Raw genomic sequence first — 27424 nt, 5'->3', positions numbered from 1 at the left:
GACCACTCTACTTCCACCCACAAATGCACCTAGTCAACCAAAAGTTATGTATCTTTCTTGTGTGTGTGTGTGCATATTTAAATCATATTTGAATCCTTGATTTATAATGCTTACTGAATTCTCCAGCTCTCACCTCTGAGAGAGTTATCCAGAATGATCTAAGTTTATAATGAGATGAACAGAGTACAGTAACAATCTTGTATGTTTCACATATCAACATCATACTCAACACAGACAATTGTTTTCTTTGGTGGGTAATCTTCTTAGAGAACTTCTTTTACATTTACTTACATTACTTACAATTTACTTAAAATTACATTACTTACATTTACATTTACTTACTTAAATAATGAGGCAAAAAAGATAAAGGCAGAGCCAACTTTCACTCAAGTATACAAATAAGTAAGAAGCATGTGGCTCCCCCCACCCCCCAATTGTATTTGCCAAATGATTTACAAGCTTATAGGTCCAGGGTATCTGAAAACTTCAATTTGTAGCTCAGGAAATTCATGGGTTCTCTGGTAGAAAAGGTGGATTAGATTTTTGGGGGCCCAAACTATTGCCATTTCCAATTATGTCTCATCCAAAGATCAGCTACCCTCTGCTGAATGATTGAATGCATATCTTGTAACTGCTGCCTCAGACATGTAACCCGACCTGAGTGAGTCAGCACCACATTATTGTTCTCACTTAAGCTAAGATATTAGCCCTCTGTTGAATCCACTTACTAGTAAAGACCTCCATACACTATAATGTACCTTTAGGAAAATACAATGTATCTTTAGGGACATGTATTTTCCTAAGGTGCTTCTAAGTGCTGCTGACTTACATTTATGCTCAAAATGCAACAGATATTAAATGTTGGAGAGCTACATTAGTCCAAAAATCAGTGGCTGGCACAAATTACTTCAGATTGCCAGAATGAACTGTAAGTACTCTACAAAGGTTCTTAAGAACCTTGTATATGTGGTCCTGGAGAAACACTTGAAACTTCTTGGCAGGCTTCCTCTTTCAATTCCTAAGGTACCTCAAGGCACATTGGAAGACCTTCAAGAAGAAAATCAGGCGGCAATACAGGCTTGCAAATATTCAGCTTTGCCTACTTTCAAGTTATAGTTTCTTCTTAAATTTATCTTTCTTTGATGAGTAAAATTTTATTATTATCACAATAATGTAATTATTTACTCATTAGATTAAGTTCAATAGAGTTCTTCCTCTATGAATTTAAAAATCGAGAGAACCTGGTAGATTATAAAGGTTGTAAATAAAATTAGTTCTGATGGCCACAGCATTTGTTTCTCAAAGGCATCTGACCTTGATTAATACTGTCATTAATCGTCCTGATATGTGTATAGCCAAACTATATGTCTAGGTTATTTCAAGTAATATGGTTAAATGAAAGCAAATGACTCTAGATGACATGTCTAACATCACAATCACTTATTGTCATTCTGCAAAGAGTAACAAAGGAAAAAGGAGAGAATAAAGTAGTTGCATATGTATGAATTTCAAAATCCCTTAGCTGTCACAAATCCTACTTTCATTATACTTTTTTATGACATTAGAGGATTACAGATGGTACAGTTTTTTCATCAAATTCTGTATGTTGCCCCAGAATAAACCAAACTGGATGTTGAATCATTGAGTTTTTACATATCCCATAACATTAAAATAAATCAAGCTATCCTTAATTTAATAGTGCACTTTAACAGCCTGCATGTTTAAAAGGATGGGATGCAATCCTGTATGTTGAAATATTTACCAGATTTCTTAAAGATTAATTTTTTCCTAAGCAACACTTTATTAATATCCTAGAGGTCTATCAGGGCATTTGATCTTATGGTCAGAAAATATAAGACAATGGTAACAGAAATTTAGGAAGCTAGTAATAAGTGCATTAGTATTTACTGAAACTCTTAAAAATTAATATTTATCATAAGAAAAATGTATCTTATATATTTATACTCCATATAACATATAATGATAAACCCATTAAAGCCAAGGGGAAAAAAATGGGAATATAGTTAGTTCACAAAACTATAACTTAGTAGATTGATTTTGATTATGATGATTAGAATTATGGTGACTAAACCTTATTTTCTTAATGGACTATTAAGGAAAAGGGATGATAAAAGCTGTGAGAGTATAAGAGAAGAGAATTCGTGAATGTGGAAAAGTTGCCAAAGTGTAGTATCAGTTGAAGAAAGTTTCTAATGGTCATGTTTATAAAGGATATTTCAATACAGAAAAGCTTTACCAGACAGGCTGAAAAGATATACACTATGTCAAATGAGAAAATATGAAGATAGATTTCCATATAGAAAGAACCATTACATGTGAGGAAAAAACTATCAAAATAACAGATACCATCTTCATGTTAATGTAGGGCTTACACAACGTATCGGATCGGTTATAAAATATGGGGCATTCCATGTATTTGTTTAATAACTATATAATTTTGAAACCCCTCCTCTAAGGAGTTGGCTAGACAAGGGTTGGGGGAAGATATTTAGTAAAGTAAGGTGATACTGAAATGCAGAAGTACATGACAGATACATAATTACGGAATTACCAGCAATGTTAGGATACAAGGATGTAGCCTTTTGACAGACTGTGTTTCTCTATCATTGGTTCTAGTGGATATCAGCATTATTTATACACACACACACACACACACACACACACACACAGTCCATGCTCAAAACAAGTGAGAAAATGCTTGCTTAAAACAAAGTTAAATCAATGTTTTCTAGATTCCTGGAGTAACAGGCTACTGTGCCCTGTGATTCTCTAAGATGGTGGTTCTCCAACTTTAGCATTCAGCAGCACTGTTAGAAAAGCTTGCTCAATCACGGACAGGCTGTCCTCACCCCAGAGTTGTTGACTCACCAGGTCCAAGGTGAGGCCTGAAAATTTGCATATATAATAAAGTTCCTACTAATGCTTGTGTTACTAACTCAGACTAGTTTGAAAACCACTACTCTGAGAGCTAAAAATGGAGCATTAGTTCCTCAAGTGTATTTGAACTTGACAAAGCCCTCCATCCCCTCCTCTTCCCCATATCTCATTCTTGCACAACTTCCCGCAGAATGATCTTCCTCTGAACTTACTTTGGGAAACAAAAGGCTACAAAGATAGTTATAGTGGTTAAATCCTTTAGGACCTGTGTGTCAGGTCAAGGAATTAACATTTATTTATTTATTTATTCATTTTAATTTAATTTATTTTATTATTATTTTATTTTATTTTATATTTTATTTTTTTATTTTTTAAAGATTTTATTTATTTGACAGAGATCACGAGCAGGCAGAGAGGCAGGTGGGGCGGAGCAGGGGTGGGGTGTGGAGAAGGCTCCCTGCTGAGCAGGGAGCCCCATGCAGGGCTTGATCCCAGGACCCTGAGACCATGACCTGAGCCGAAGGCAGGAGCTTAACCCACTGAGCCACCCAAGTGCCCCAAGGAATTAACATTTAAATCCTACTTGAGGAGGACTAGTAGAAGATGTCAAACATGGGACTACTTAATTACATTTTGTTTTAAATGATTTGTCAGTAGCAAGAAGTTTAACTGAATTTAAACTAATGAAATAGTTAATGAGGAAAATTGATAGACTCATGAAAATATTTATGAAATTGACCAAAAGTGAAGTTGACCAAATTCATTGCCTAAGTGGTGAGAAAGAAGAGAGAGAGAGGGAAAATCAAATGGGACTATCCAGAAGGCAACTGGGTAGATACGTTTGGATTTTTAAGTAACATCCTAGACTGCTGATGTAGCTAGACCCTGATGTATACCAGGGTATATGTGGTAGCTGAAATTATGGAGTAAATAAGATTACTCAGAGAGAGGGAGAATATATGACCAGAGGCAAGACCTTAGAGAAAAATATGAATAAGGAAAATAATACAATTTTTTGAAAGAGAGATATAGGTGGGGGAGTGAGCTGAAATGGGAAAGAAGGGATCCAGAGTGTATGTGGGAGAATCAGCCTCAAACAAATGAAAAACATGACTTCTTCCAGTCAGAAGATAGTCTTGCAGGTAAGTCTTGTTGATGGTGAGAAAGAATATTTAAGAATTTCTATCCTGATGGGGCGCCTGGGTGGCTCAGTGGGTTAAGCCGCTGCCTTCGGCTCAGGTCATGATCCCAGGTCCTGGGTTCGAGCCCCACATCGGGCTTTCTGCTCAGCAGGGAGCCTGCTTCCTCCTCTCTCTCTCTGCCTGCCTCTCTGCTTACTTGTGATTTCTCTCTGTCAAATAAATAAATAAAATCTTTAAAAAAAAAAAAAAAAGAATTTCTATCCTGAGAGAAAAGGAGGAATAAATAGTAAAGATTTGAAACAGCCTCCACAAGGAATGACAGAGAGCCTGAATTGGACTCATGGTGGCACTGGAACCCATGGTGGCACCGCCAGTTAGCTTGGGAGCTTTGCTGAGAGTGGGGCCCTGAACTTACAGTGTTACTACTCAGGATAATCATGGCTTTTCTGGATTTAGAAGTCAAGGGCATTGGATTTGCTACTGAGGTATAGTAAAAAATAGGAAAAGAGAAAGAGATTTAAATGTTTGACTTGAGTGGTTGAAGTGCTGGAACAAATATTTATTTTGGTCCAGAGGAAGGAAGAAGAGAAACACAAAGGCACAAGGAAATGCAAATCTTTTTTTATCTCAAGTCTTTTCAACTTTTGCGAAGAGCTCATGGACACCCCGCCCCTCACATCACTACACTTCTTTTCTTTGTTCTGTAATCATCTTATAGTGCCGAAAAGGCTACAAATAATTATGGTAATTCCTGTGTTCTACAGAAGAGAAAACAAAGGCTGACCTGGTTTAAAGTGGTCCATCTAAGGTCACAGAATGTCCTAAAAGTCAGAACACCCAGACCTTGAAAATTTCATGTTCTCAAGGGAATGTCCTTTGTTCTACCCTCCATTCTCCTCAAGTTAAAAATTATTCAAGTTAAATAGAAAACAGAGTTGGATTTTGTTTGCTAAGTCATAAAGGAACAAATTAAGTCTGATTAACAGAGTTTATGACAGCTCCCTTAATTAAAAAGTTTGAGAGCCACTGTAAATGGAAACATTAATAATTTTAATTGATGACCTAAATCTCCATATATATATAAATCAATGGAACATCCTTTTGAAGGTGGTATCAACATTTCCTATTACTGTTTTTTTCTTTTTTGCTTCTGTCAAAGTTCCACTCACCACTTACTTAGACCATTTGCAAGTTCATGACCTTTCATCTACGTGCTTCAAAACTTTTTTTCCACTATTGTTCTTTAATGCAAGTACTGTTCTTTAACTGGGTTTTAAAATCCATAGCAAAAGTACCTATGGCAATGTGTACTGCAACAATGAGACTCTCAAAGAAACATACTAAGGAGTGAAATTTGAGACTATATTCAAAGCGGCCACTGACCAGTGTTTTTCTAAGTCTGGTCCACAGATGTACATCAGAATCACCTGGGTTGCTTATGAGAAATACATTTGACTTTAAAGCCTCTGTTGCAGACACAAAATCAGCTTAGTTAGAGGTATGGCTTGGGAATCTGGACTTACACATACAGCTCTGCTCTTCTGAAATCCTCATATTCATAGGAAGAGTCAGACTTATAATTAAATCAGGTAAAAGTGGGTTTTTTGTTTGTTTTTTAAGGAAGAAGAGTGCTACTGTTCCTCCTAAAAACCAGTATCGGTCATAGATTTGCTGGAATTTGCATTTCGTCAGTATAACAAAAGGCTTCTGTTTCACTTTACATCTGAGAAATTTCCAACTACATGCAGTTCCCTAATTTTAAGAGGAAATGGAATAGCTTTCTGGATATTTATGTGGATCCTCTTCCAAGCACTGATAAACTCCTATGCTAGATCCCTCTGTAAAACATTACTTTTTAAATTAATAGTCATTGGGAAATTACTGTTCTACTCAAATAACTTAATAGACGTTGCTAACTGAGAATAAAAATTGAGCAACTAGTGGCCTTAAATAGGACTAATTACTGAAAATTAAAACTATGCAAATCGAGTTAGAAAAACTTGCATATATTAGAATAATTCACTTTTACTCTAGCAAAATATTTAAAGAATCTTTACTAGGTCCTTTCAGCTTCAGTAAATCCAATGTATCTTGACATTTAAATTGCCAAAACTGCATTTTAAAGTGTTTGGACATTCTCAGTGGTTTTTAACAGCATTTAATGGTTCCTTGAATTTGAATAGACTGTACATGGGTAAGTTATCTATACACAACCATAAAGTGTCATAACTCTGAATTTAGATTTAAATATACAAATTACTTAACAGCATGGTTTAATTGAAAAAGTAATAATTTAACATAAAATCAGAAACTTATATTTTGTTCTCAGCTTAACATGAATGTGTACAGTTTGGAAAAGGATTTTATTTTTTCAACTTCAGATTTCTTCTATTAAAATAGGATGATATATAGCCAATCCTGTTTCTGATAATTCGAGCAAGTATATAGGTAGAATTGTGGAGGCCAAGAAAAACAAGACTGTACCCACCTCGAGCCTAGCCCAATTTCCAGAGACAAATAACTCAGTTCCTTAAGCCCTAATGTCACCCTCCCCTCCATAAACAAAACTGAAGGAGGCTGAGGTAGAAGGAAAAGTAAAGAAAGTTAAATTTCTTCTAAACCCAAATCTCACTACCAAGGATGCTTGATAGCAAGAATGTGACATTCCACCAGCAAACTCCCAATTGTCTTCATGCTAGTGCCTCATTAAAGGGAAAAAACAGCCTTGGCTTGATAGTAACCAGGACTTCAATATCCTGACAGTCTTCTTTACCCTGATAGCCCTTCTGAACACCGCCTTTGTCCTCACCCACGGCTGAGTCCACCCCTACTCTGCTTTTAAAAACTCTGACTGTAATCTGGCTCAGGGTCCAAGTCCCTACTCTGCTGTATCGGGTATACTTGGGCCCAAGCTTAAGCTTGCCAAATAAACCCTCGTGTGATTGCATCGGTGCTTGGCTCCTTGGTGGTCTCTCGGACGCGAAAACTAGGGCACAACAGAATATCTTCAATAAGAGGACATTTATTAATGTAACAGGTGAATACTTGCCTTTAATTAAATTTATGGCATATGATATATGGTCTACCTAACGGATAAGTCTCTTATCTGAATCCCAAGAGAGATGCAAAAGAACATTCCTTAAATATAAAATGATTCCAGTGGGTAAACTCATAGTTTTTGTCCTTTTCTCTTTATATAAATTAAACTTACATCAAAAAGGAAAAACGCATCCGGTCACATGTAGCTGGCATTTATTTTTCACTGAAGACACTACACCTTTAAAAGAACTAGCAGTGCTTAGACCAAACTCAGGAGTAGCATGATAGTGGACTTCAAAACATGATAGGCTGTCATATAGGAAGAGATTAAAAGATAAATTAGATTTGTCTTGTGTGGTCAAGAAGAAAACTAGTATCTATGAGTAAAATTTTCAATACAGAAGATTTTAGTACAGTGTAAAGAAAAAATTCCTAAGTATCAGATCTCTCCAAATATTTTAACTCCCAGATGTTAAGTGTTATGAGGCATATAGGAAGTCCCTTGTCTACATTGTACCTAAAAATTGACCACATGCTGAGTCTCTTTTTAATATATTTTCTGCGATTATACCTGTAATTAAATTTACAGAGAAGAAAACATAACCCCTAAGTTTTAAGCACTTGATACGTTGATTTAAAAGTATATGGTTACTATTTTTAATAGTTTTACTGAGGTATAATAGACAAAAACTGCATGTTTGATGTATACAGTTTGATAAGTTTGGACATATGCATATATCCATGACACCATCACCAAAACAAGGTAATAAACCTATCCGTCACCTCCCTCCCAAATTCCCTTATGTCTCTGCTTTTTTCCCTTGCCCCACTTATGACAAGGCACTTAACATGAGATCTACTCTCTTAATGAATTTTTAAATGCACACTGTGTTGTTAATTGTTGGTACTACAGTGTACAGCAGATATTTAGAACTTAATTTGTCTCACCTAACTATAACTTCCTACCCCTGAACATATGGGTACTGTTTGATTTTAATTATTTTTTATTTTAAGCTTTAATTTTTTTTAGTGATTTATTTGAGAGAGAAAAGGTTAATACACATACCTGAGTTGGGGAGAAGGGCAGAGGGAGAGAAATCCTCAAGCAGTTTCCCTGCTGAGCATGAGGCCTGATGCAGGGCTTGATACCAGGACCTTGAGATCATGACCTGAGCCGAAATCAAGAGCCCAATGCTTAACCAACTGAGCCATCCAGATGTTACATAGATACTATTTTAAATGGCTGGAATTAATTGTGGCAGAAAGTGGATAGCTGTTCCCCAAATCAGTTTTCCCTTTTTCCTTGAGTGCACATCTACATTACTGTGGAAGATTAAATAAGACTAAATTCTTTGATAATCTTTCCATTAAAACGTATGTTTATATTTCCTTTCCTTGAATATGGGTGACTTTCACCAACAGAATATGACAGAAGTGACCTATGTCAGTTTTCAGGCTGAGGTGATAAGAAACTGGCGATTCCCAAGTCCTGTCTCTTGGACCATCTCTCTTAAAATCCAGCCACTAAACTGAAATTGCCCAAGTAGTCCTGTGGAGAGGTTCATGTGGAAAAGAACCAACCAGGGGCGCCTGGGTGGCTCATAGGGTTAAAGCCTCTGCCTTCAGCTCAGGTCATGATCTCAGGGTCTTGGGATGGAGCCCCGCATTGGGCTCTCTGCTCAGCAGGGAACCTGCTTCCCCCTCTCTCTCTGCCTGACTCTCTGCCTGCTTGTGATCTCTGTCAAATAAATAAATAAAATCTTAAAAAAAGAAAAGAACCAACCAACACATTTGGTACACAGTTCCTACTGACAGCACCAACTTGCTAGCCATATGAATAAGCATGTCCAAAGTAGAACTTCCTCTCTGGTCAAACCATATCAGCTGAAACCACAAAGAAAAGAGTTGAGACTTTACCACTCAGCCCTGCTTAAATTGCATTTATGTGAGCAAAGTAAGCTACTGTTACTATCTTAAACCATTATGTTTTAGGGTAGTTCTTTATTCAACAAATAAGTAGAACAGAAAGTGGACCCTTAATGTAGCAAAACTTAAAACATGTGGCAATGATTTGGGACTGAGTGGTGATAGGCAGAAGCTAGAAGGGTTTCAAGAAGGTAATTAATGATATCAGAGGACTTGTCAGGGAGAAACTGAAAGACAGTGAAAAAATTATTTCAAGCCAGGTAAAAGATGACTCCTACTATTTAGTGGGGAAAATTTGTCAACATTGTCATCTACAATAAATATAGAAAATAGAATTATTTTCTGAGCTGATGGATTTAGCAGAATAATGAACATGCCAAGTGGTTTCTTATAGCCATGTAGAATACGATATAGCTAGAGAGAGGGAAGCTAAACTAAACAAAGCAAAACAGAACAAAAACACATCATTTTCCAGGCAGAAGTGTACTTCCTGGGTTCAAAAGTAAAACTTTCTTAACCTTAATCTTTCCAGAAGCTAAGGCTTTCAATGTGCAAAATATCTTCAGGGAACACATCAAATCCAGGGCACCTTACGTGTATGACTTTACAGTCAAAATGTCTAGGTCCAAAGAAGTTTTCTGAGAGTTTTATGAATATTTAAGATATATCTAGTACAGTTTCTAAGAATCTTAAGGATGTTCTTTTTGAATTTTTCTGCTAGAAGAAAATGGCTTGTAAGAATCTCGTAGTTTCTTGTGCCTTGTAGTTCCTTTCAACTAGACAGAAGACTTCCAAGATTCTTAAGTGCATTGTCCAATCTTAGCCCAAGATTTTCCATTCACATTAAGAAGGTCTGTCTCAGTAAGAAACATGAGTGCCATTTTTGTCTAATGCAAGGCCCACAGATACTTAAATTAAATTGTATCAGTTTGGACAAAAAAAATTAATTCAGCACAAAATAAAAAGATGATTTTGAATCATCTATGGGCAGGAAGCTGAGAAGAAGGCTACTCCGTCGTAACCATGAGCTGTTCCTTATGCAGCAGGATAAATGACCCAAGGGCAAGGCTACAAACCCAGCAAATGGAGCCAAGAGTCATGGAGAATAATTCCCAGACAGCGGGACTGAGCTGCAATTAAGAACTGACAACATGTTCCCGGCTAGATTTCAGAATTTTTATGGACAAGTGAGTGTCACGTGTCTCCTATTTTTGAACAGAAATATCTGTATTGGTTATATTATTTCTATCTCACCATTGTACCTTGGGCATGTGGGAGAAGCCAACAACCAGGCTCTGTAGTTTCCAAACATTTAGATGAAGAGGAACCATGCTTCAGAAATGGGACCCAAGGACCTTCATCTCCATCTGGACATGATTTAGAGTGATTCTGAACCTCAAGCATGAGCTTGAAACTATAACAGCACAAGGATTTTGTAAGGTGTTGGGAGTGAGTGCAATAGGCACTTGAGACAAATGTCATGAATCTTTGGAGAGGTCCACATGGAAATAAACTCAAATTCCAAGAAACCCTTCCGCTAAGCTTTCAGATCAAAGTCGTTACCAACTTTTTAGCCATGTGTGTAAGCACTCTTGGAAGTGGACCCCCTCAGCCCTAATTGAGCCACTTTGGTTAATGCTGTCTGGAACAGAGATAAGTCATCCCAATCGGCTCTGTCCAAATTGCAGGATAGATTAATGAGCAATTTTTTTTTTTTTTTGTCATTGAGATTTGGTATCTTTTATTAAACAGCGACAGATAAGCAAAACAATTCTACTTCCTAGCTTCCTTTGCAGTTAGTTGTGGAAATCTGAGTTCTAGCCAGTAGAATGTGAGCAGAAGTACTACAGCCTACTAACTGTCCGTATCTAATCCACTATGCTCTTTTCTCCTCTTAAAGCATAGCCTTTAAGTACCAAGTTTAAGATGGAAGACTCATAAAGAAGGGACTTGGTTCTCCAAATCATGGCTGGAGATGTGAAGCAGTTTTGCTTGTGGATACACGGTCGCATCCCTTCAGCTCACCTGACATCAGTGCATCTCTGGTGAATAATTCCGTGTATGTTGGCTGAGTCCCACATCAAGCACTTGCTGCAGCCTCTCTGCTTTGCTGCTTGGGGCTTCTTAGGAAGTCAGAGGCAGTCGTTCTGTGACCTTCAAGCGTGGCCCAGAAGTGTGAAAGTCTCAACAGCTCAGCTTCCCTATATTAGCTTCCTAGTCCTACCATAACAAATTACCAAAAATTTGGTAGCTAAAAACAAAAATGCATTCTCTCACAGTTCTGGAGGTGAGAAGTCCAAAATCAAAGTGCTGGCTGGGTGGTTTCTTTCTAGAGACTGAATTCCTCCCATGTCTCTCTCCTCACTTTTGATGACTGGGCAACCCTTGAGAGTCTTTGGTCTTTGAATGGAGAACTCCAATCTCTGCCTCTACATTCATGTGCTCATGTTTTCTCTGTGCGTCTGTGTCTTCTTTTCTGTCTCTTGTAAAAATATCTGTATTTGGATTTAGGACATTACCTAATCTCTAGATGCTTACCTTAATTACATCTGCAAAAGTCTTACTCAATATAAGGTCATATTCTGAGGTTCTGGGTGGACCATTCAACCCATTACACTCCCCATCCTTCATTGGAACAATTCTGAGGTGTGTGCTCTATGGGTTTTCCCAGCGGGCTCCCAAAGGAACAGAGCTTCAGGTGACAACAGAAACAAGCAGCTCATTTTCTATTCTTTCTTGCTTTTCTGACTTCCATATCTCATTTTCTCTACCTATTATACTTCTCTTTCTGGGGTCATGTCTCATACTACTGACAAGTTCCTTTTTTTAGTCTCTGCTTTCAAAGAACCCCAAGTATCACAGGAAGAACCACTTGTGTACCAGGAGCATCCATTTTTATAGACATTACATGAGTAAGAATAAAATATGACTCATATTTGACTTTGTCTAAGCAGATGGTTTGATCTGAAATGATATAAACCCCATTGTTCTTTATAAAATGTGAACTCTCTGTAGGCTTTTTCTGGCTATGTTTTTGGTGTCATCCACATTTTCCTTTTGTTTCTGTCATTAGCTTCTAAAACCATTTTTGTCCTTAATGGAATCTTAAAGCACTGTGAAAATCTGTACATTTTATCTTCTTAAGCTTAGCTATTCTTAGATGTTTCAGGAAAGTGATTATTAGATATTTTATCCTTAAAATAAATAATTTCTCTCAAAAAAAGGAATGTAATTTTTTAAAGGAAGCAGTTACTATTGGATACTATAGTGCAACAATTTGAAGTACACTCAGTGGCTCTTTTCAATGGATTAGAAATTCTCTTAAAGAAAAAAACAATAAAGTCTTCTGCTCCAAATATGAAAAACCCAAGGAAATGAAATCGATGGAGAAAATAAGATGTTGTAATTGAAATAAACAAATTTTGCTGTGAAGCAGGTGTATTTACTTTCTGTTGCCTTGTGACAAATTACCACAACTTTAGCAGCTTTAAATAGCAGACATGTACTGTCTCACAGCTACTATGGGTTAGGCATCCAGGCTTGGCATACTGGGTACTCTGCTCAGTGCTCCACCAGGCTGTAATCAAGATATTAGCCAGAAATGGGATCTCATCTGAGGTAAGTCTATGTGGTTGCTGGCAGAATTAATTTCCTTATATCTAGAGAACAGAGAGAAACTTGATTTTTCAAAGCAAGCAGGACAATCTCTCTGACCTCAGAAAAGGTTCAAGTGTCCTTTTAAGGGGTCACCTGATTAAGTCAGGCTCACCTAGTTTAATCTCTCTTTTCATTAAATCATAGCCAAACTGATTAGGGACCTTAATCAGGAAAAGTCCTTTGCCTTTACTATATAGCATAATCTAATTGCAGGTTTAAACTTTTGTTTTAAGTTTATGTTTTCTTTTCTTCTCTCTCTCTCTCTTTTTTTTTTTTTTTTTTTTTTTTTTGTTGCCATTTTCTGTTGGCTAGAAGCAAGTCAAAGTTTCCCCCCACACTTTAGGGAAAAGCATTATATAGGAGCATGATTCACTGAGAGTGGTCTCAGAATTCTGCTAACAACTGCAGGGTAGAAGTTATTTTTAACACTTACCCAGGGGGTGGGGTGTGAGAAAATGTTAAAAACCCAAGTTTGTCTTGCTGAGTGGTTGAACACATATTCTCAGTAAGCCTCTCACAGTTGACACAGCTGAGATACTGAATGAAGAGTTGTAATTTACAAAATATACAACCATTTTAGAACACAGATTGACATTATTACGTGAAGGTAATTATACACATATTCTAACTCTCTATAATGTCACTTAAACATATATATCCTGGAGACACTTTCCCATTCAAACACCAAGAGACATATACAGAAATGCTTAGAGAAATATTTTCACCATAGCCACAGTTCCCCAAAGTGGAAGTAACCCAACTCTATCGTCTGTAGAATATATAAATTGTGATTTATTTATGTGATGGAATTTCCACAGTGTACTGAAAGCGAATGGCCAGCTGTGTAGCAGATACTGCAGAGCTCTGCTCCAGTTCCCTCTTCAGGGACAAGCACAGCCCCCTCGCCACTGGTAATACAGGTTGCGAAAGGATCAGAGTTGTGTTCTTCGCTGGGAGTGGCACTCCGAGGTAAGGAACTGATTCACCTAAATTATTCCCTCTTCTAAGATAAAGTACTAATGACATAAAAGCATAGCTTATGCTGTGTAACAAAGCTCACTTGCTTTGCGTCAACGGGGGACATCTCTAAAGAGCAATCTTTCACCTGTTGCCTGTAAGATCGGCTGTGTGCTCTGATATATCCCAAGTCAGCCTCTCTGCCTGATCTTCCCTTTCCCACTTCCTTACAGATAGGTCTCTCCAGAGCTGAGATGTCAAAAACACTAGCCCACTGGCTACTGGATGTTTAAATTTATATTTAAATTAATTCAAGTATGCAATAGCTGTATGTGGCTAGTGGCAATGGCCACTATATAAGGCAGTATAGACAGAACACGTTCACTATTACACAAAGTTCTATTGCACAGTCCACTGTTCAGAGCACTCTTATGGGGATACTTTTTTTTTTTTTTAAGATTTTATTTACTTATTTGACAGAGAGAGATCACAAGTAGGCAGGGAGGCAGGCAGAGAGAGAGGAAGGGAAGTAGGCTCTCCACTGAGCAGAGAACTGGATGCGGGGCTCGATCCCAGGATCCTGGGATCATGACCTGATCCGAAGGCAGAGGCTTTAACCCACTGAGCCACCCAGGCACCCCTGGGCACACTTCTGCATGCAATTCTCCACCTCAGGATCTGTTTCCAGAGGACCCAGCCTAAAACAAACCGTGACATACAGCAGCACATACCAATCTCAAATACACAATGCTGAGGAGAAAAGATCATGACACAAAAGAATATATTCAGCATGGTTCCACTTACATCAATTAAAAAATGAATTAAATTAAATAGTAACTAATTTAAGTAAATATTTATGTGTGGTAAAACTATAATGAAAAGCAAAAGGATCATTAGAATGAGCTTCATGAGGGTGGTTATTTCTGAGGAAACAGATGCTGCCTTTTAAATCTGGTTAACAAGTACTCAGGTGTTCATTTCAGTATTATTAGTCTTAAAACGTAAGCATTTACTATTTTTTACTTAGGACATTTTTCAAACTAATAACTTAAAAAGTAATCTGGGGAGGGGTGCCTGGGTGGCTCAGTGAGGTAAGTGTCTGCCTTTGGCTCTGGTCATGATCTCTGGTCCTGGAATCCAGTGCTGTCTAGGGCTCCCTGCTCAACTGGGAGTCTATTGTTCCTTTGCCCACCAACCCCCAGCCCCCCAAATTGTGTTCACTCTCTTTCTCTCTCTCAAATGGAATTTAAAAAATCTTAACAGTTAAAAAAAAAAAAAAGTAATCTGGGCCCTAAAAAAAGGAGGTTAATATTAATGTAGGATAAACTCCACTAATATGACATATTATCATTATTAAGGAGTCTTTTATTTTGAATAAAGCTGTAGTAAAAATCATAGGTAAACCCTGAGCATCCAATAATTGTCCATGGAAATAAGATTAGAGACATCAAGCAAACCTACAATTGAATAGTGTCATATTAAAACTTTCTATAAGGTAGTCTTATCCGTAACAGACTAGCTAAGAACTACTGATAAGCCTCAGACCATCCAAAAAGTTTTGAAATGAGTTGGATATGTTTATGCAACTTGGGATCTTAACAGGATGCCTTGTTGATGACATGAATGGAAAGTGAGCAGTGTGTGGGTCTCACTGGACCTAAGAAGAACATCTATTCCATACACTTCCTGAAAATGCTTGATCATCACTCCAAATTTAAAAAAATACTAATGATTAGTGAAAATGTACATTTTAACAAAGATTAATATTTTGTTTTTTAAAGCTACTATCAGTGGGGTTTTTTTGTTTGTTTGTTTGTTTGCTTTTTTTAGATTTCTTATGCTTCTCAGGAGAAATTTAGATTCTTCTACTTTAGCCAGCGATGAAGGTAAAAGAGTGACTATAGACCGAAAGCCAGGAAGCTGTAAATAGTCTTTGAAGTGCTGGCTTGTAAACTGAAATCTATAAATAAAAAGATGACAAGATGTCAGTTTAGAGATCAGAATGATCAACTAGAAAATACCCAATTCCTGTTTTGTCAAACGTAGGCTGAAAGTCAAGATGCAGGCAGGGGTAATTCGAGGAGAATTAGCACGCAGGTACCTGCAGATGTTGTCAGGATATAATGTAAACTGTCAGACTGCTCACAGAGTTACAGAGTTGCAAGGAGCCTTAAAGATTTCAAGAGCTATTTTCTACTCTGAGCTTAATGCAAGTAAGCCAGCTTTATCTATAGACCTAACTGCCTGTATTTCCTTATAAGGAATTTATTGATTATATGTCCTGAACTAAATTGCTTGAGGGTAATTCAGATTTCCAAAATTTATGTCAGACTTAGCAAAAACAGACAGTCGCTTGGGTGTTGCTTCTCTAAAGTTGATTACTTCTCAATGTTTAATAGCCATGCTAAATGGGGTCAGTAAAAAGATTGGATATCAGTTGACTTCCATCTCCTACTGTTTTTTTTTTTTCTTTTTTCCATCTGTGCATGGAAGGAGATGAGCGTAGTTAATGAAAGCACTAAATAAATACTAAGTTTATAGAAATGTCAAGTGTTAGCTTTATAACAGCGCCAGAATACACCAGTGATAATGGCATAGAAAAACTCAACCATGGTATTCGGTACAAGCAATGAGTTTATAAGAAAACAAATGTCGTTTATTATTTCTTATCACCCTTAAAAACACAAGAAGAGTATGTAGTCAATGCTGAGGATCTCTGACTAACCAGAGATTCCAATAGAGCCAAAGCGCATTTTTCTTAAAAACAGCAGAAAATGTTAAGTTGGGTAACTAGAAGAGAATATAAGTCCTGATTTCCTTTTGGTACTCTTCTTTATCTCTCTTTTTAGGCATGCAAGTTGACTGATCTGAGGGTCCACCCAGTACTGGAAAAATCAATCAGTGAAATTTTCATAAACAAAAAATAGAAAAGGGAAATCTAAGTATCTTTCAAACTAGGTAACTCATCTGCAAATAACCAAAAGGATGCTAATCTTTCTTCATATCCTATCTTTAATTTTACAGCTGATGGCACCCATCTAGTATTTCCTTCTGGATTTATCAATTCATTGGGTAAACATAAAATTGGTGGTGCGTTTTTTAATTCTTCTTATTAATTCCTGGCTTCTTATTAATTCCTGAATCGTTACTTATGAATTTACTGTTGCATAGGGAACAGTGATCCAGATAGTCAATTACCAATTTAATTGTAAAAGTGGCTTATTGCTGGATTACAATAAGCAAGTAAAAAAAGGAAAGGGGTTCAGAAAAGCCGTTATTTCTGTCAACGGAGGAAAAATCACCATATTAACCTTGCCCCAAATTATTGCAGTTCAAAACTACCAACATTAAAATGAAATAAAAAGGTAATATCCTACCATTCAGCTGGTAGACACCAACATTCAAAATTCAACTTTTCTTTGGTTAACAATCCTTTAACCCACACAGTCTATTTATGTAATTTACTTGTGGATGTAAAAACACAATGGTGTACAACTTTATCACTTGTGATTAGACAAAACTCATTTATTCTTCATTTGTAGCTCTGGTAGGGCCTTACAAGGCATATCTGAGCAAATCATTATTTCATGAAGGAGGATTCTAATGGCAAATGGAGGAGAGGATTCCAGTTATGTGTTTGTTTTTTAATCAACAAACTATAGTGAGATAAATCTGCAGCTGTTAAGCACCGTGATGCTATAGTAACTCATTCGTTATCTGGATTCTCAGTCTTGATAATAATAGAATAATATTAAAAAGTACTGTTTAACAAATGCCTGCTACGCCTGCTCTGTTTCACATTCTAAAACAGGAGTTGTGCAGTCATAATAGGCATTTATTGCAATTGCTTATGTAATTATTGACCTAGATCTATTTTGCATAAGGAAAAGCCAGGCGGTCTTGCCACAGAATTAACTACATTGAATGCAAATACCAAGGACACAGCAAGCAGTCATTAAAGAATTTTTAAGAAAATAATATGAATCAGTTATTAGCATTATCATATTTTGAGGGAAGGTGCTGGGAGAGGAATTGAGGCTTGGGAGAGTTAAATAACTTGTTTAGGTAACACTGCTTACCCACTGTTCAAACTTAATTTTGTCGGGAGAAGTAAATACACATAGCACCAAGCATCAGTTCACAGAAGAGATTACATTTGATGTGTTTATATAAGGAAGATCTGATAGTGAAGAAGCTACCAAGGGACAGGGGCAGGGTAAAAGCAAACATATCTTGATTCCCACTACAGCAGAAAGGGCATTTCTCAGATCTGTGAATAATCCATTTTACAGATGATATTGTTCTTGAATAATGAGTTTCAAGTAATCAAAAGTAAGTAATGGTGCCCCAGTGCCATCTGTGACTTAATGGGGTTTCAACAATATAAGGCAATATGTCCATGGTAAGAAACTCTTGTTAATAGTCATTGAAATGCATGTTTAGTACTAAGGTGAGACAAGCCTTGAGTGCAAAATTAAAAGTTGGCCCTACACTTGCACAATCCAGGGGATCTTAGCCTAGTGAATCCCAGTCTTGACCCAAATCAAGTGTTGTGAACAGTATGAATACCAATGGTTGCTCTAAGTTCCAGAGCTGTGTTTTGCAATGTGAAAGCCACATCAAATGAGGCTATTTCAATTTAAATAAAATTAAAATTTGGTTCCTCAATTGCTCTAGCCAAAATAGCTATAATTTGTTGAATCATTTGCATTTTCTCTCTACAAACTTTTAAATATTTATTTTGAATTCATTCATTCTACCAATATTTATTGAGCCAGTAACAAATATGAGACACTGTGTATAGGCAGGGGAAGGGGAAGAAAGGAATTCTCAGAGATGAATCAGATGCAAATCTTTCCTTCAAATGGCCTATGGTATAATAGGTGAGCTAAAATTTGCAAAAAAAAAAAAAAAAAAATCATATGAAGTGGAACAAATTCCCAAGTAGGAATTTAGACTGAGGTGAAATTATTTACTGTGGGATCTATCAGAAATCTTTATAGAAAAGGTAGTATTTAAAATGAGAATATAGGGATAGGTACAGCTAGTGTGCATATGTGTGTGTGTGTACATGTATACATATATGGCACAGCAGGAAAGCTCTCTTTTCAAAAGCTTAGACAAGAAAATGTGAACCATATATAACAGGATCTGTTTGGTTTGCTTTGAATGTAAGGTGTTACAGAATTGGTATTCTCTATGTTTATTGGTAACTTCTAAAAAATAATTTAGATAGTCACTATCAATAGCTTTAAACTAATGAGTAATTTTTATGTTATTAATAGCTGATCTCATGCATCATTAAATTCCATGAATTGTAAGGTCATTTTTAGCTCCTGAGTTTCATTCCCATGAAAAAATAACAGTGCTGGAGTGAAGTGATTCTTGATCTAAGTGGGTCCTACAGAATAGCGTCCTGCTCTGTTTTATGGTTACTTCAGTGCCTTATAGCCCTTGGATAACTGAGTGTATTACACACATAACATACAATAGAGGGCTGTCCAAACATGCTTTAAAGACAGGGTAGCCATTTTTCAGAAAAATGAAGATAAATACCTTCTATGGATTTTGTGTAAAATACTTGTGAGTGCTCAGGCACAATGCCACAATAAAACACCATCCGTTTTCAGGACGATGTTTAACAGAGATATCACAGAGAGACTTCCTCTTCTTATCAATGTGTCTAACTTATTTCTTCCAGCTAACTGGGAATAGAATTACTGCCAGTATCCTGGATCAAACAGTTCATCATTTTCAAACCAATTACCGGATAATATTTATCATTCTAGCCAATACAAACCATGTGAAACCAAGATATCAAAAAGAATAATAAAATACTACAGGTACCAGGTAGAGGGGGGTGTGTGTGTGTGTGTGTGTGTGTGTGTGTGTGTGTGAGCACGTGCACATAAGTAAATTATAATGAAATGTTTTCAGACAAGAGTGCTTTTTATCCTAGGGATCTAACTTTGGACTGGGGAGTAAATCTCAGGGAAAATACAAAGCTGGATTAAAATCCACATCTGTAAAGCCATAAGGGAAATCTGGAAGGGCTAAACATAAGTACCTTAAGCTTCCAGCCTCTTTATAACATTTTGCCATGTTACGGAATAAATCTGTTGAATAGCAGGTAGAAAATGCATCAACACAGTTATATGTAGATGAAACATTAGTAATTCATTCTCAATAACAGGGTAAATCATACTTAAAAGATGCTTTAAAATAAAAACAGGGTCTTTCTCATGAAAAAAATGTTCAACATCACTAGCCATCAGGGAAATACAAATCAAAACCACAATGAGATACCACCTTGCACCAGTTAGAATGGCAAAAATTAACAAAACAGGAAACAACAAATGTTGGCAAGGATGTAGAGAAAGGGGAATCCTCTTACACTGTTGGTGTGAACACAAGCTGGTACAGCCAGTCTGGAAAACCATATGGAGGTTTCTCAAGATGTTAAAAACAGAGCTACCCCATGACCCAGCAATTGCAATACTAGGTATCTACCTCAAAGATACAGATGTAGTGAAAAGAAGGGGCATATGCAGCGTGGTGTTCATAGCAGCAATGTCCACAATAGCCAAACCGTGGAAGGAGCTGAGATGTCCTTCAACAGATGAATGGATAAACAAAATGTGGTACATATATACAAAGGACTATCACTCAGCCATCAGGATGAATAACTGCCATTTGCATCAACATGGATGGAACTGGAGGGGATTATGCTATGTGAAGTACATCAAGCAGAGAAAGACAATTATCATATAGTTTCACTCATATGTGGAGCACAAGCAATAGCACGGAGGACCATAGGGGAAGGGAGGGAAACCTGAAAGGGGAGAAATCAGAGAGGAAGATGAACCATGAAAGACTATGGACCCCGGGAAACAAATTGAGGGTTTCAAAGGGAGAGGGTAGTGGGGGAAGGGGGTAACAGGGTGATGGGTACTAAGGAAGGCACATGCTATGATGAGCACTGGGTGTTATATGCAACTAAAGATTCACTGAATGCTACACCAAAAACTAATGATGTACTATACAGTGGCTAACTGAACATAATAAAAATAAATAAATAGGGGGGAGGAGTCAAGATGGCGGAGAAGTAGCAGGCTGAGACTACTTCGGGTAGCGGGAGATCAGCTAAATAGCTTATCTAAAGATTGCAAACACCTACAAATCCAACGGGAGATTGAAGAGAAGAAGAACAGCAATTCTAGAAACAGAAAATCAACCACTATCTGAAAGGTAGGACTGGCGGAGAAGTGAATCCAAACTGACGGGAAGATAGACCGCGGGGGAGGGGCCGGCTCCCGGCAAGTGGCGGAGCAACGGAGCACAAAATCAGGACTTTTAAAAGCCTGTTCCGCTGAGGGACATCGCTCCAGAGGCTTAACTGGGGTGAAGCCCGGGCGGGGTCAGCGCGGCCTCAGGTCCCGCAGGGTCCCAGAAGGATCGGGGGTGTCTGAGTGTCACTGAGCTTACCGGTATTAGAACGGGGAAGCTGGCTACAGAGACAGAGCCGAGGAGTGACTCTCAGCTCGGGGTTGCCTTGAACTGGTCGCAGGCTCGGTCAGCTCGGAGCACAGCCAGAGGCCAGGGTGACGGGAGTCATTGGGCGCTGTTCTCTGAGGGCGCACTGAGGAGTGGAGCCCCGGGCTCTCGGCTCCTCCGGGCCGGAGACCGGGAGGCTGCCATCTTCATTCCCGTCTTCCGGAACTCTACGGAAAGCGCTCAGGGAACAAAAGCTCCCGAAAGCAAACCCAGCAAACCCGAGAGGATTACTCGGGCCGGCCCCGGGTAAGGGCGGTGCAACTCCGCCTGGGGCAAAGACGCTTGAGAATCAGCACAACAGGCCCCTCCCCGAGAAGATCAATGGGAAACCCAGCCAGGACCAAGTTCACCTACCAAGGAGTGCAGTTTCAATACCAAGGAGAGCGGCAGAATTCCAGAGGAGAAGAAAGCAAAGCACGGAACTCATGGCTTTCTCCCCATGATTTTTTAGCCTTGCAGATATTTTGATTTTTTTTTCTTTTTCAATTTTTTTTTCTTTTTCTCTTCTTCTGCTAAATTTTTTTAACTTTTACCGTTTTCTTTTTTAACGATTTTTAAATAGTTTATCTAATATATATATATATTTTTCCTCTTTTTATATTTTTCTTTACGGCTTTCTTTTTTTAATAGTTTTTTTTTCTTTTTTCTTTCTGAACCCATTTTATCCCCTTTCTCCCCCCACCCCACGACTTGGGATATCTTCTGATTTGGCTAAAGCATATTTTCCTGGGGTTGTTGCCACTCTTTTAGTATTTTACTTGCTCCTTCATATACTCTTATCTGGACAAAATGACAAGGCGCAAAAATTCACAACAAAAAAAAAGAACAAGAAGCAGTACCAAAGGCTAGGGACCTAATCAATACAGACATTGGAAATATGTCAGATATAGAGTTCAGAATGACGATTCTTAAGGTTCTGGCCGGGCTTGAAAAAGGCATGGAAGATATTAAAGCAACCCTCTCGGGAGATATAAAAGCCCTTTCTGGAGAAATAAAAGAACTAAAATCTAACCAAGTTGAAATCAAAAAAGCTATTAATGAGGTACAATCAAAAATGGAGGCTCTCACTGCTAGGATAAATGAGGCAGAAGAAAGAATTAGCGATATAGAAGACCAAATGACAGAGAATAAAGAAGCTGAACAAAAGAGGGACAAACAGCTACTGGACCACGAGGGGAGAATTCGAGAGATAAGTGACACCATAAGACGAAACAACATTAGAATAATTGGGATTCCAGAAGAAGAGGAAACAGAGAGGGGAGCAGAAGGTATGTTGGGGAGAATTATTGGAGAGGATTTCCCCAATATGGCAAAGGGAACAAGCATCAAAATCCAGGAGGTTCAGAGAACCCCCCTCAAAATCAATAAGAATAGGTCCACACCCCATCACCTAATAGTAAAATTTACAAGTCTTAGTGACAAAGAAAAGATCCTGAAAGCAGCCCGGGAAAAGAAGTCTGTAACGTACAATGGTAAAAATATTAGATTGGCAGCAGACTTATCCACAGAGACCTGGCAGTCCAGAAAGAGCTGGCATGATATATTCAGAGTACTAAATGAGAAAAACATGCAGCCAAGAATACTATATCCAGCTAGGCTATCATTGAAAATAGAAGGAGAGATTAAAAGCTTCCAGGACAAACAAAAATTGAAAGAATTTGCAAATACCAAACCAGCTCTACAGGAAATATTGAAAGGGGTCCTCTAAGCAAAGAGAGACCCTAAAAGTAGTAGATCAGAAAGAAACAGAGACAATATACAATAACAGTCACCTTACAGACAATACAATGGCACTAAATTCATATCTCTCAAACTTACCCTGAATGTTAATGGGCTAAATGCCCCAATCAAAAGACACAGGGTATCAGAATGGATCAAAAAACAAAACCCATCTATATGTTGCCTACAAGAAACTCATCTTAAACCCGAAGACACCTCCAGGTTTTAAGTGAGGGGGTGGAAAAGAATTTACCATGCTAATGGACATCAGAAGAAAGCAGGAGTGGCAATCCTTATATCAGATAAATTAGATTTTAAGCCAAAGACTATAATAAGAGATGAGGAAGGACACTATATCATACTCAAAGGAACTGTCCAACAAGAAGATCTAACAATTTTAAATAGCTATGCCCCTAACGTGGGAGCAGCCAACTATATAAACCAAGTAATAACAAAATCAAAGAAACACATCGACAATAATACAATAGTAGTAGGGGATTTTAACACTCCGCTCACTGAAATGGACAGATCATCCAAGCAAAAGATCAACAAGGAAATAAAGGCCTTAAATGGCACACTGGACCAGATGGACATCACAGATATATTCAGAACATTTCATCCCAAAGCAACAGAATACACATTCTTCTCTAGTGCACATGGAACATTCTCCAGAATAGATCACATTCTTGGTCCTAAATCAAGTCTCAACCGGTATCAAAAGATTGGGATCATTCCCTGCATATTTTCAGACCACAGTGCTCTGAAGCTAGAACTCAATAACAAGAGGAAATTTGGAAAGAACCCAAATACATGGAGACTAAACAGCATCCTTCTAAAGAATGAATGGGTCAATCAGGAAATTAAAGAAGAATTGAAAAAATTCATGGGAACAAATGATAATGAAAACACAATGGTTCAGAATCTGTGGGACACAACAAAGGCAGTCCTGAGAGGAAAATATATAGCAATACAAGCCTTTCTCAAGAAACAAGAAAGGTCTCAGGTACACAACCTAACCCTACACCTAAAGGAGCTGGAAAAAGAACAAGAAAGAAACCCTAAACCCAGCAGGAGAAGAGAAATCATAAAGATCAGAGCAGAAATCAATGAAATAGAAACCAAAAAAAAAAAAACAATAGAACAAATCAACGAAACTAGGAGCTGGTTCTTTGAAAGAATTAATAAGATTGATAAACCCCTGGCCAGACTTATCAAAAAGAAAAGAGAAAGGACCCAAATAAATAAAATCATGAATGAAAGAGGAGAGATCACAACGAACACCAAAGAAATACAGACAATTATAAGAACATACTATGAGCAACTCTACGCCAACAAATTTGACAATCTGGAAGAAATGGATGCATTCTTAGAGACATATAAACTACCACAACTGAACCAGGAAGAAATAGAAAGCCTGAACAGACCCATAACCAGTAAGGAGATTGAAACAGTCATCAAAAATCTCCAAACAAACAAAAGCCCAGGGCCAGACGGCTTCCCGGGGGAATTCTACCAAACATTTAAAGAAGAACTAATTCCTATTCTCCTGAAACTGTTCCAAAAAATAGAAATAGAAGGAAAACTTCCAAACTCATTTTATGAGGCCAGCATCACCTTGATCCCAAAACCAGACAAGGATCCCATCAAAAAAGAGAACTACAGACCAATATCCTTGATGAACACAGATGCAAAAATTCTCGCCAAAATACTAGCCAATAGGATTCAACAGTACATTAAAAGGATTATTCACCACGACCAAGTGGGATTTATTCAAGGGCTGCAAGGTTGGTTCAACATCCGCAAATCAATCAATGTGATACAACACATTAATAAAAGAAAGAACAAGAACCATATGATACTCTCCATAGATGCTGAAAAAGCATTTGACAAAGTACAGCATCCCTTCCTGATCAAAACTCTTCAAAGTGTAGGGACAGACGGCACATACCTCAATATTATCAAAGCCATCTATGAAAAACCCACCGCAAATATCATTCTCAATGGAGAAAAACTGAAAGCTTTTCCGCTAAGGTCAGGAACACGGCAGGGATGTCCGTTATCACCACTGCTATTCAACATAGTAGTAGAAGTCCTAGCCTCAGCTATTAGACAACAAAAGGAAATTAAAGGCATCCAAATTGGCAAAGAAGAAGTCAAACTATCACTCTTCGCAGATGATATGATACTATATGTGGAAAACCCAAAAGACTCCACTCCAAAACTGCTAGAACTTGTATAAGAATTCAGTAAAGTGTCAGGATATAAAATCAATGCACAGAAATCAGTTGCATTTCTCTACACCAACAACAAGACAGAAGAAAGAGAAATTAAGGAGTCCATCCCATTTACAATTGCACCAAAATAATAAGATACCTAGGAATAAACCTAACCAAAGAGACTAAGAATCTATACACAGAAAACTATAAAGTACTCATGAAAGAAATTGAGGAAGACACAAAGAAATGGAAAAATGTTCCATGCTCCTGGATTGGAAGAATAAATATTGTGAAAATGTCTATGCTACCTAAAGCAATCTACACATTTAATGCAATCCCTATCAAAGTACCATCCATTTTTTTCAAAGAAATGGAACAAATAATCCTAAAATTTATATGGAACCAGAAAAGACCTCGAATAGCCAAAGGAATATTGAAAAAGAAAGCCAAAGTTGGTGGCATCACAATTCCGGACTTCAAGCTCTATTACAAAGCTGTCATCATCAAGACAGCATGGTACTGGCACAAAAACAGACACATAGATCAATGGAACAGAATAGAGAGCCCAGAAATAGACCCTCAACTCTATGGTCAACTCATCTTCAACAAAGCAGGAAAGAATGTCCAATGGAACAAAGACAGCCTCTTCAATAAATGGTGTTGGGAAAATTGGACAGCCACATGCAGAAAAATGAAATTGGATCATTTCCTTACACCACACACGGAAATAGACTCAAAATGGATGAAGGATCTCAATGTGAGAAAGGAATCCATCAAAATCCTCGAGGAGAACACAGGCAGCAACCTCTTCGACCTCAGCCGCAGCAACATCTTCCTAGGAACATCACCAAAGGCAAGGGAAGAAAGGGCAAAATGAACTATTGGGATTTTATCAAGATCAAAAGCTTTTGCACAGCAAAGGAAACAGTGAACAAAACCAAAAGACAACTGACAGAATGGGAGAAGATATTTGCAAATGACATATCAGATAAAGGGCTAGTGTCCAAAATCTATAAAAACTTAGCAAACTCAACACCCAAAGAACAAATAATCCAATCAAGAAATGGGCAGAAGACATGAACAGACATTTCTGCAAAGAAGACATCCAGATGGCCAACAGACACATGAAAAAGTGCCCCACATCACTCGGCATCAGGGAAATACAAATCAAAACCACCATGAGATATCACCTCACACCAGTCAGAATGGCTAAAATTAACAAGTCAGGAAATGACAGATGCTGGCGAGGATGCGGAGAAAGGGGAACCCTCCTACACTGTTGGTGGGAATGCAAGCTGGTGCAACCACTCTGGAAAACAGCATGGAGGTTCCTCAAAATGTTGAAAATAGAACTACCCTATGACCCAGCAATTGCACTGCTGGGTATTTACCCTAAAGATACAAACGTAGTGATCCGAAGGGGCACATGCACCCGAATGTTTATAGCAGCAATGTCTACGATAGCCAAACTATGGAAAGAACTAGATGTCCATCAACAGACGAATGGATAAAGAAGGTGTGGTATATATACACAATGGAATACTATGCAGCCATCAAAAGAAATGAAATCTTGCCATTTGCGACGTCGTGGATGGAACTAGAGGGTATCATGCTTAGCGAAATAAGTCAATTGGAGAAAGACAACTATCATATGATCTCCCTGATACGAGGGAGAGGAGATGCAACATTGGGGGTTGAGGGGGTAGGAGAAGAGTAAATGAAACAAGATGGGATTGGGAGGGAGACAAACCATAAGTGACTCTTAATCTCACAAAACAAACTGAGGGTTGATGGGGGGAGGGGATTGGGAGAGGGGGCTGGGGTTATGGATATTGGGGAGGTTATGTGCTATGGTGAGTGCTGTGAAGTGTGTAAACCTGCGATTCGCAGACCTGTACCCCTGGGGATAAAAATATATGTTTATAAAAAATAAAAAAAATTATTAAAAAAAAAAAGAATATTAGAGATGAGTTTCCCAAAAAATAAGAGCTAAAGGAGTTCTTCACTGCTAAACTAGCCTTACAAGAAATGTTAAATTACTTAAGAGGGGGGAAAAAAAAAACATTAGTAGAAATAAAATTATGAAAAAAAAATACACAGGTAAAAGCAAACCTATAATAAAAGTAGTAGATTAATCACTTATAAAGCTAATATGGTGGCACCTGGGTGGCTTGGACAGTTAAGCATCCAACTTTTGATTTTGGCTCCGGTCATAATTAAACCTGGCATCAGGCTCTGTGTTCAACAGGAAGTCTGACTGAGAATCCCTCTTGCCCTCCCTTGGCCCCTCTCCCCATCTATGTACCCTCTTTCTAA

General features: G+C 37.9%; 1 protein-coding gene across 1 annotated transcript in view; it reads right to left on the bottom strand.

The window, feature by feature from the left end:
* Window positions 1-27424, bottom strand: part of UNC13C (unc-13 homolog C) — a 611946-nt gene that overhangs the window by 227129 nt on the left and 357393 nt on the right. The window lies entirely within an intron of this gene.

The sequence above is a fragment of the Lutra lutra genome, chromosome 7 (assembly GCF_902655055.1).
Source record: "Lutra lutra chromosome 7, mLutLut1.2, whole genome shotgun sequence".
In the NCBI taxonomy this organism is placed as follows: Eukaryota; Metazoa; Chordata; class Mammalia; order Carnivora; family Mustelidae; genus Lutra; species Lutra lutra.
This window is presented reverse-complemented; position numbering and strand designations above follow the sequence as displayed.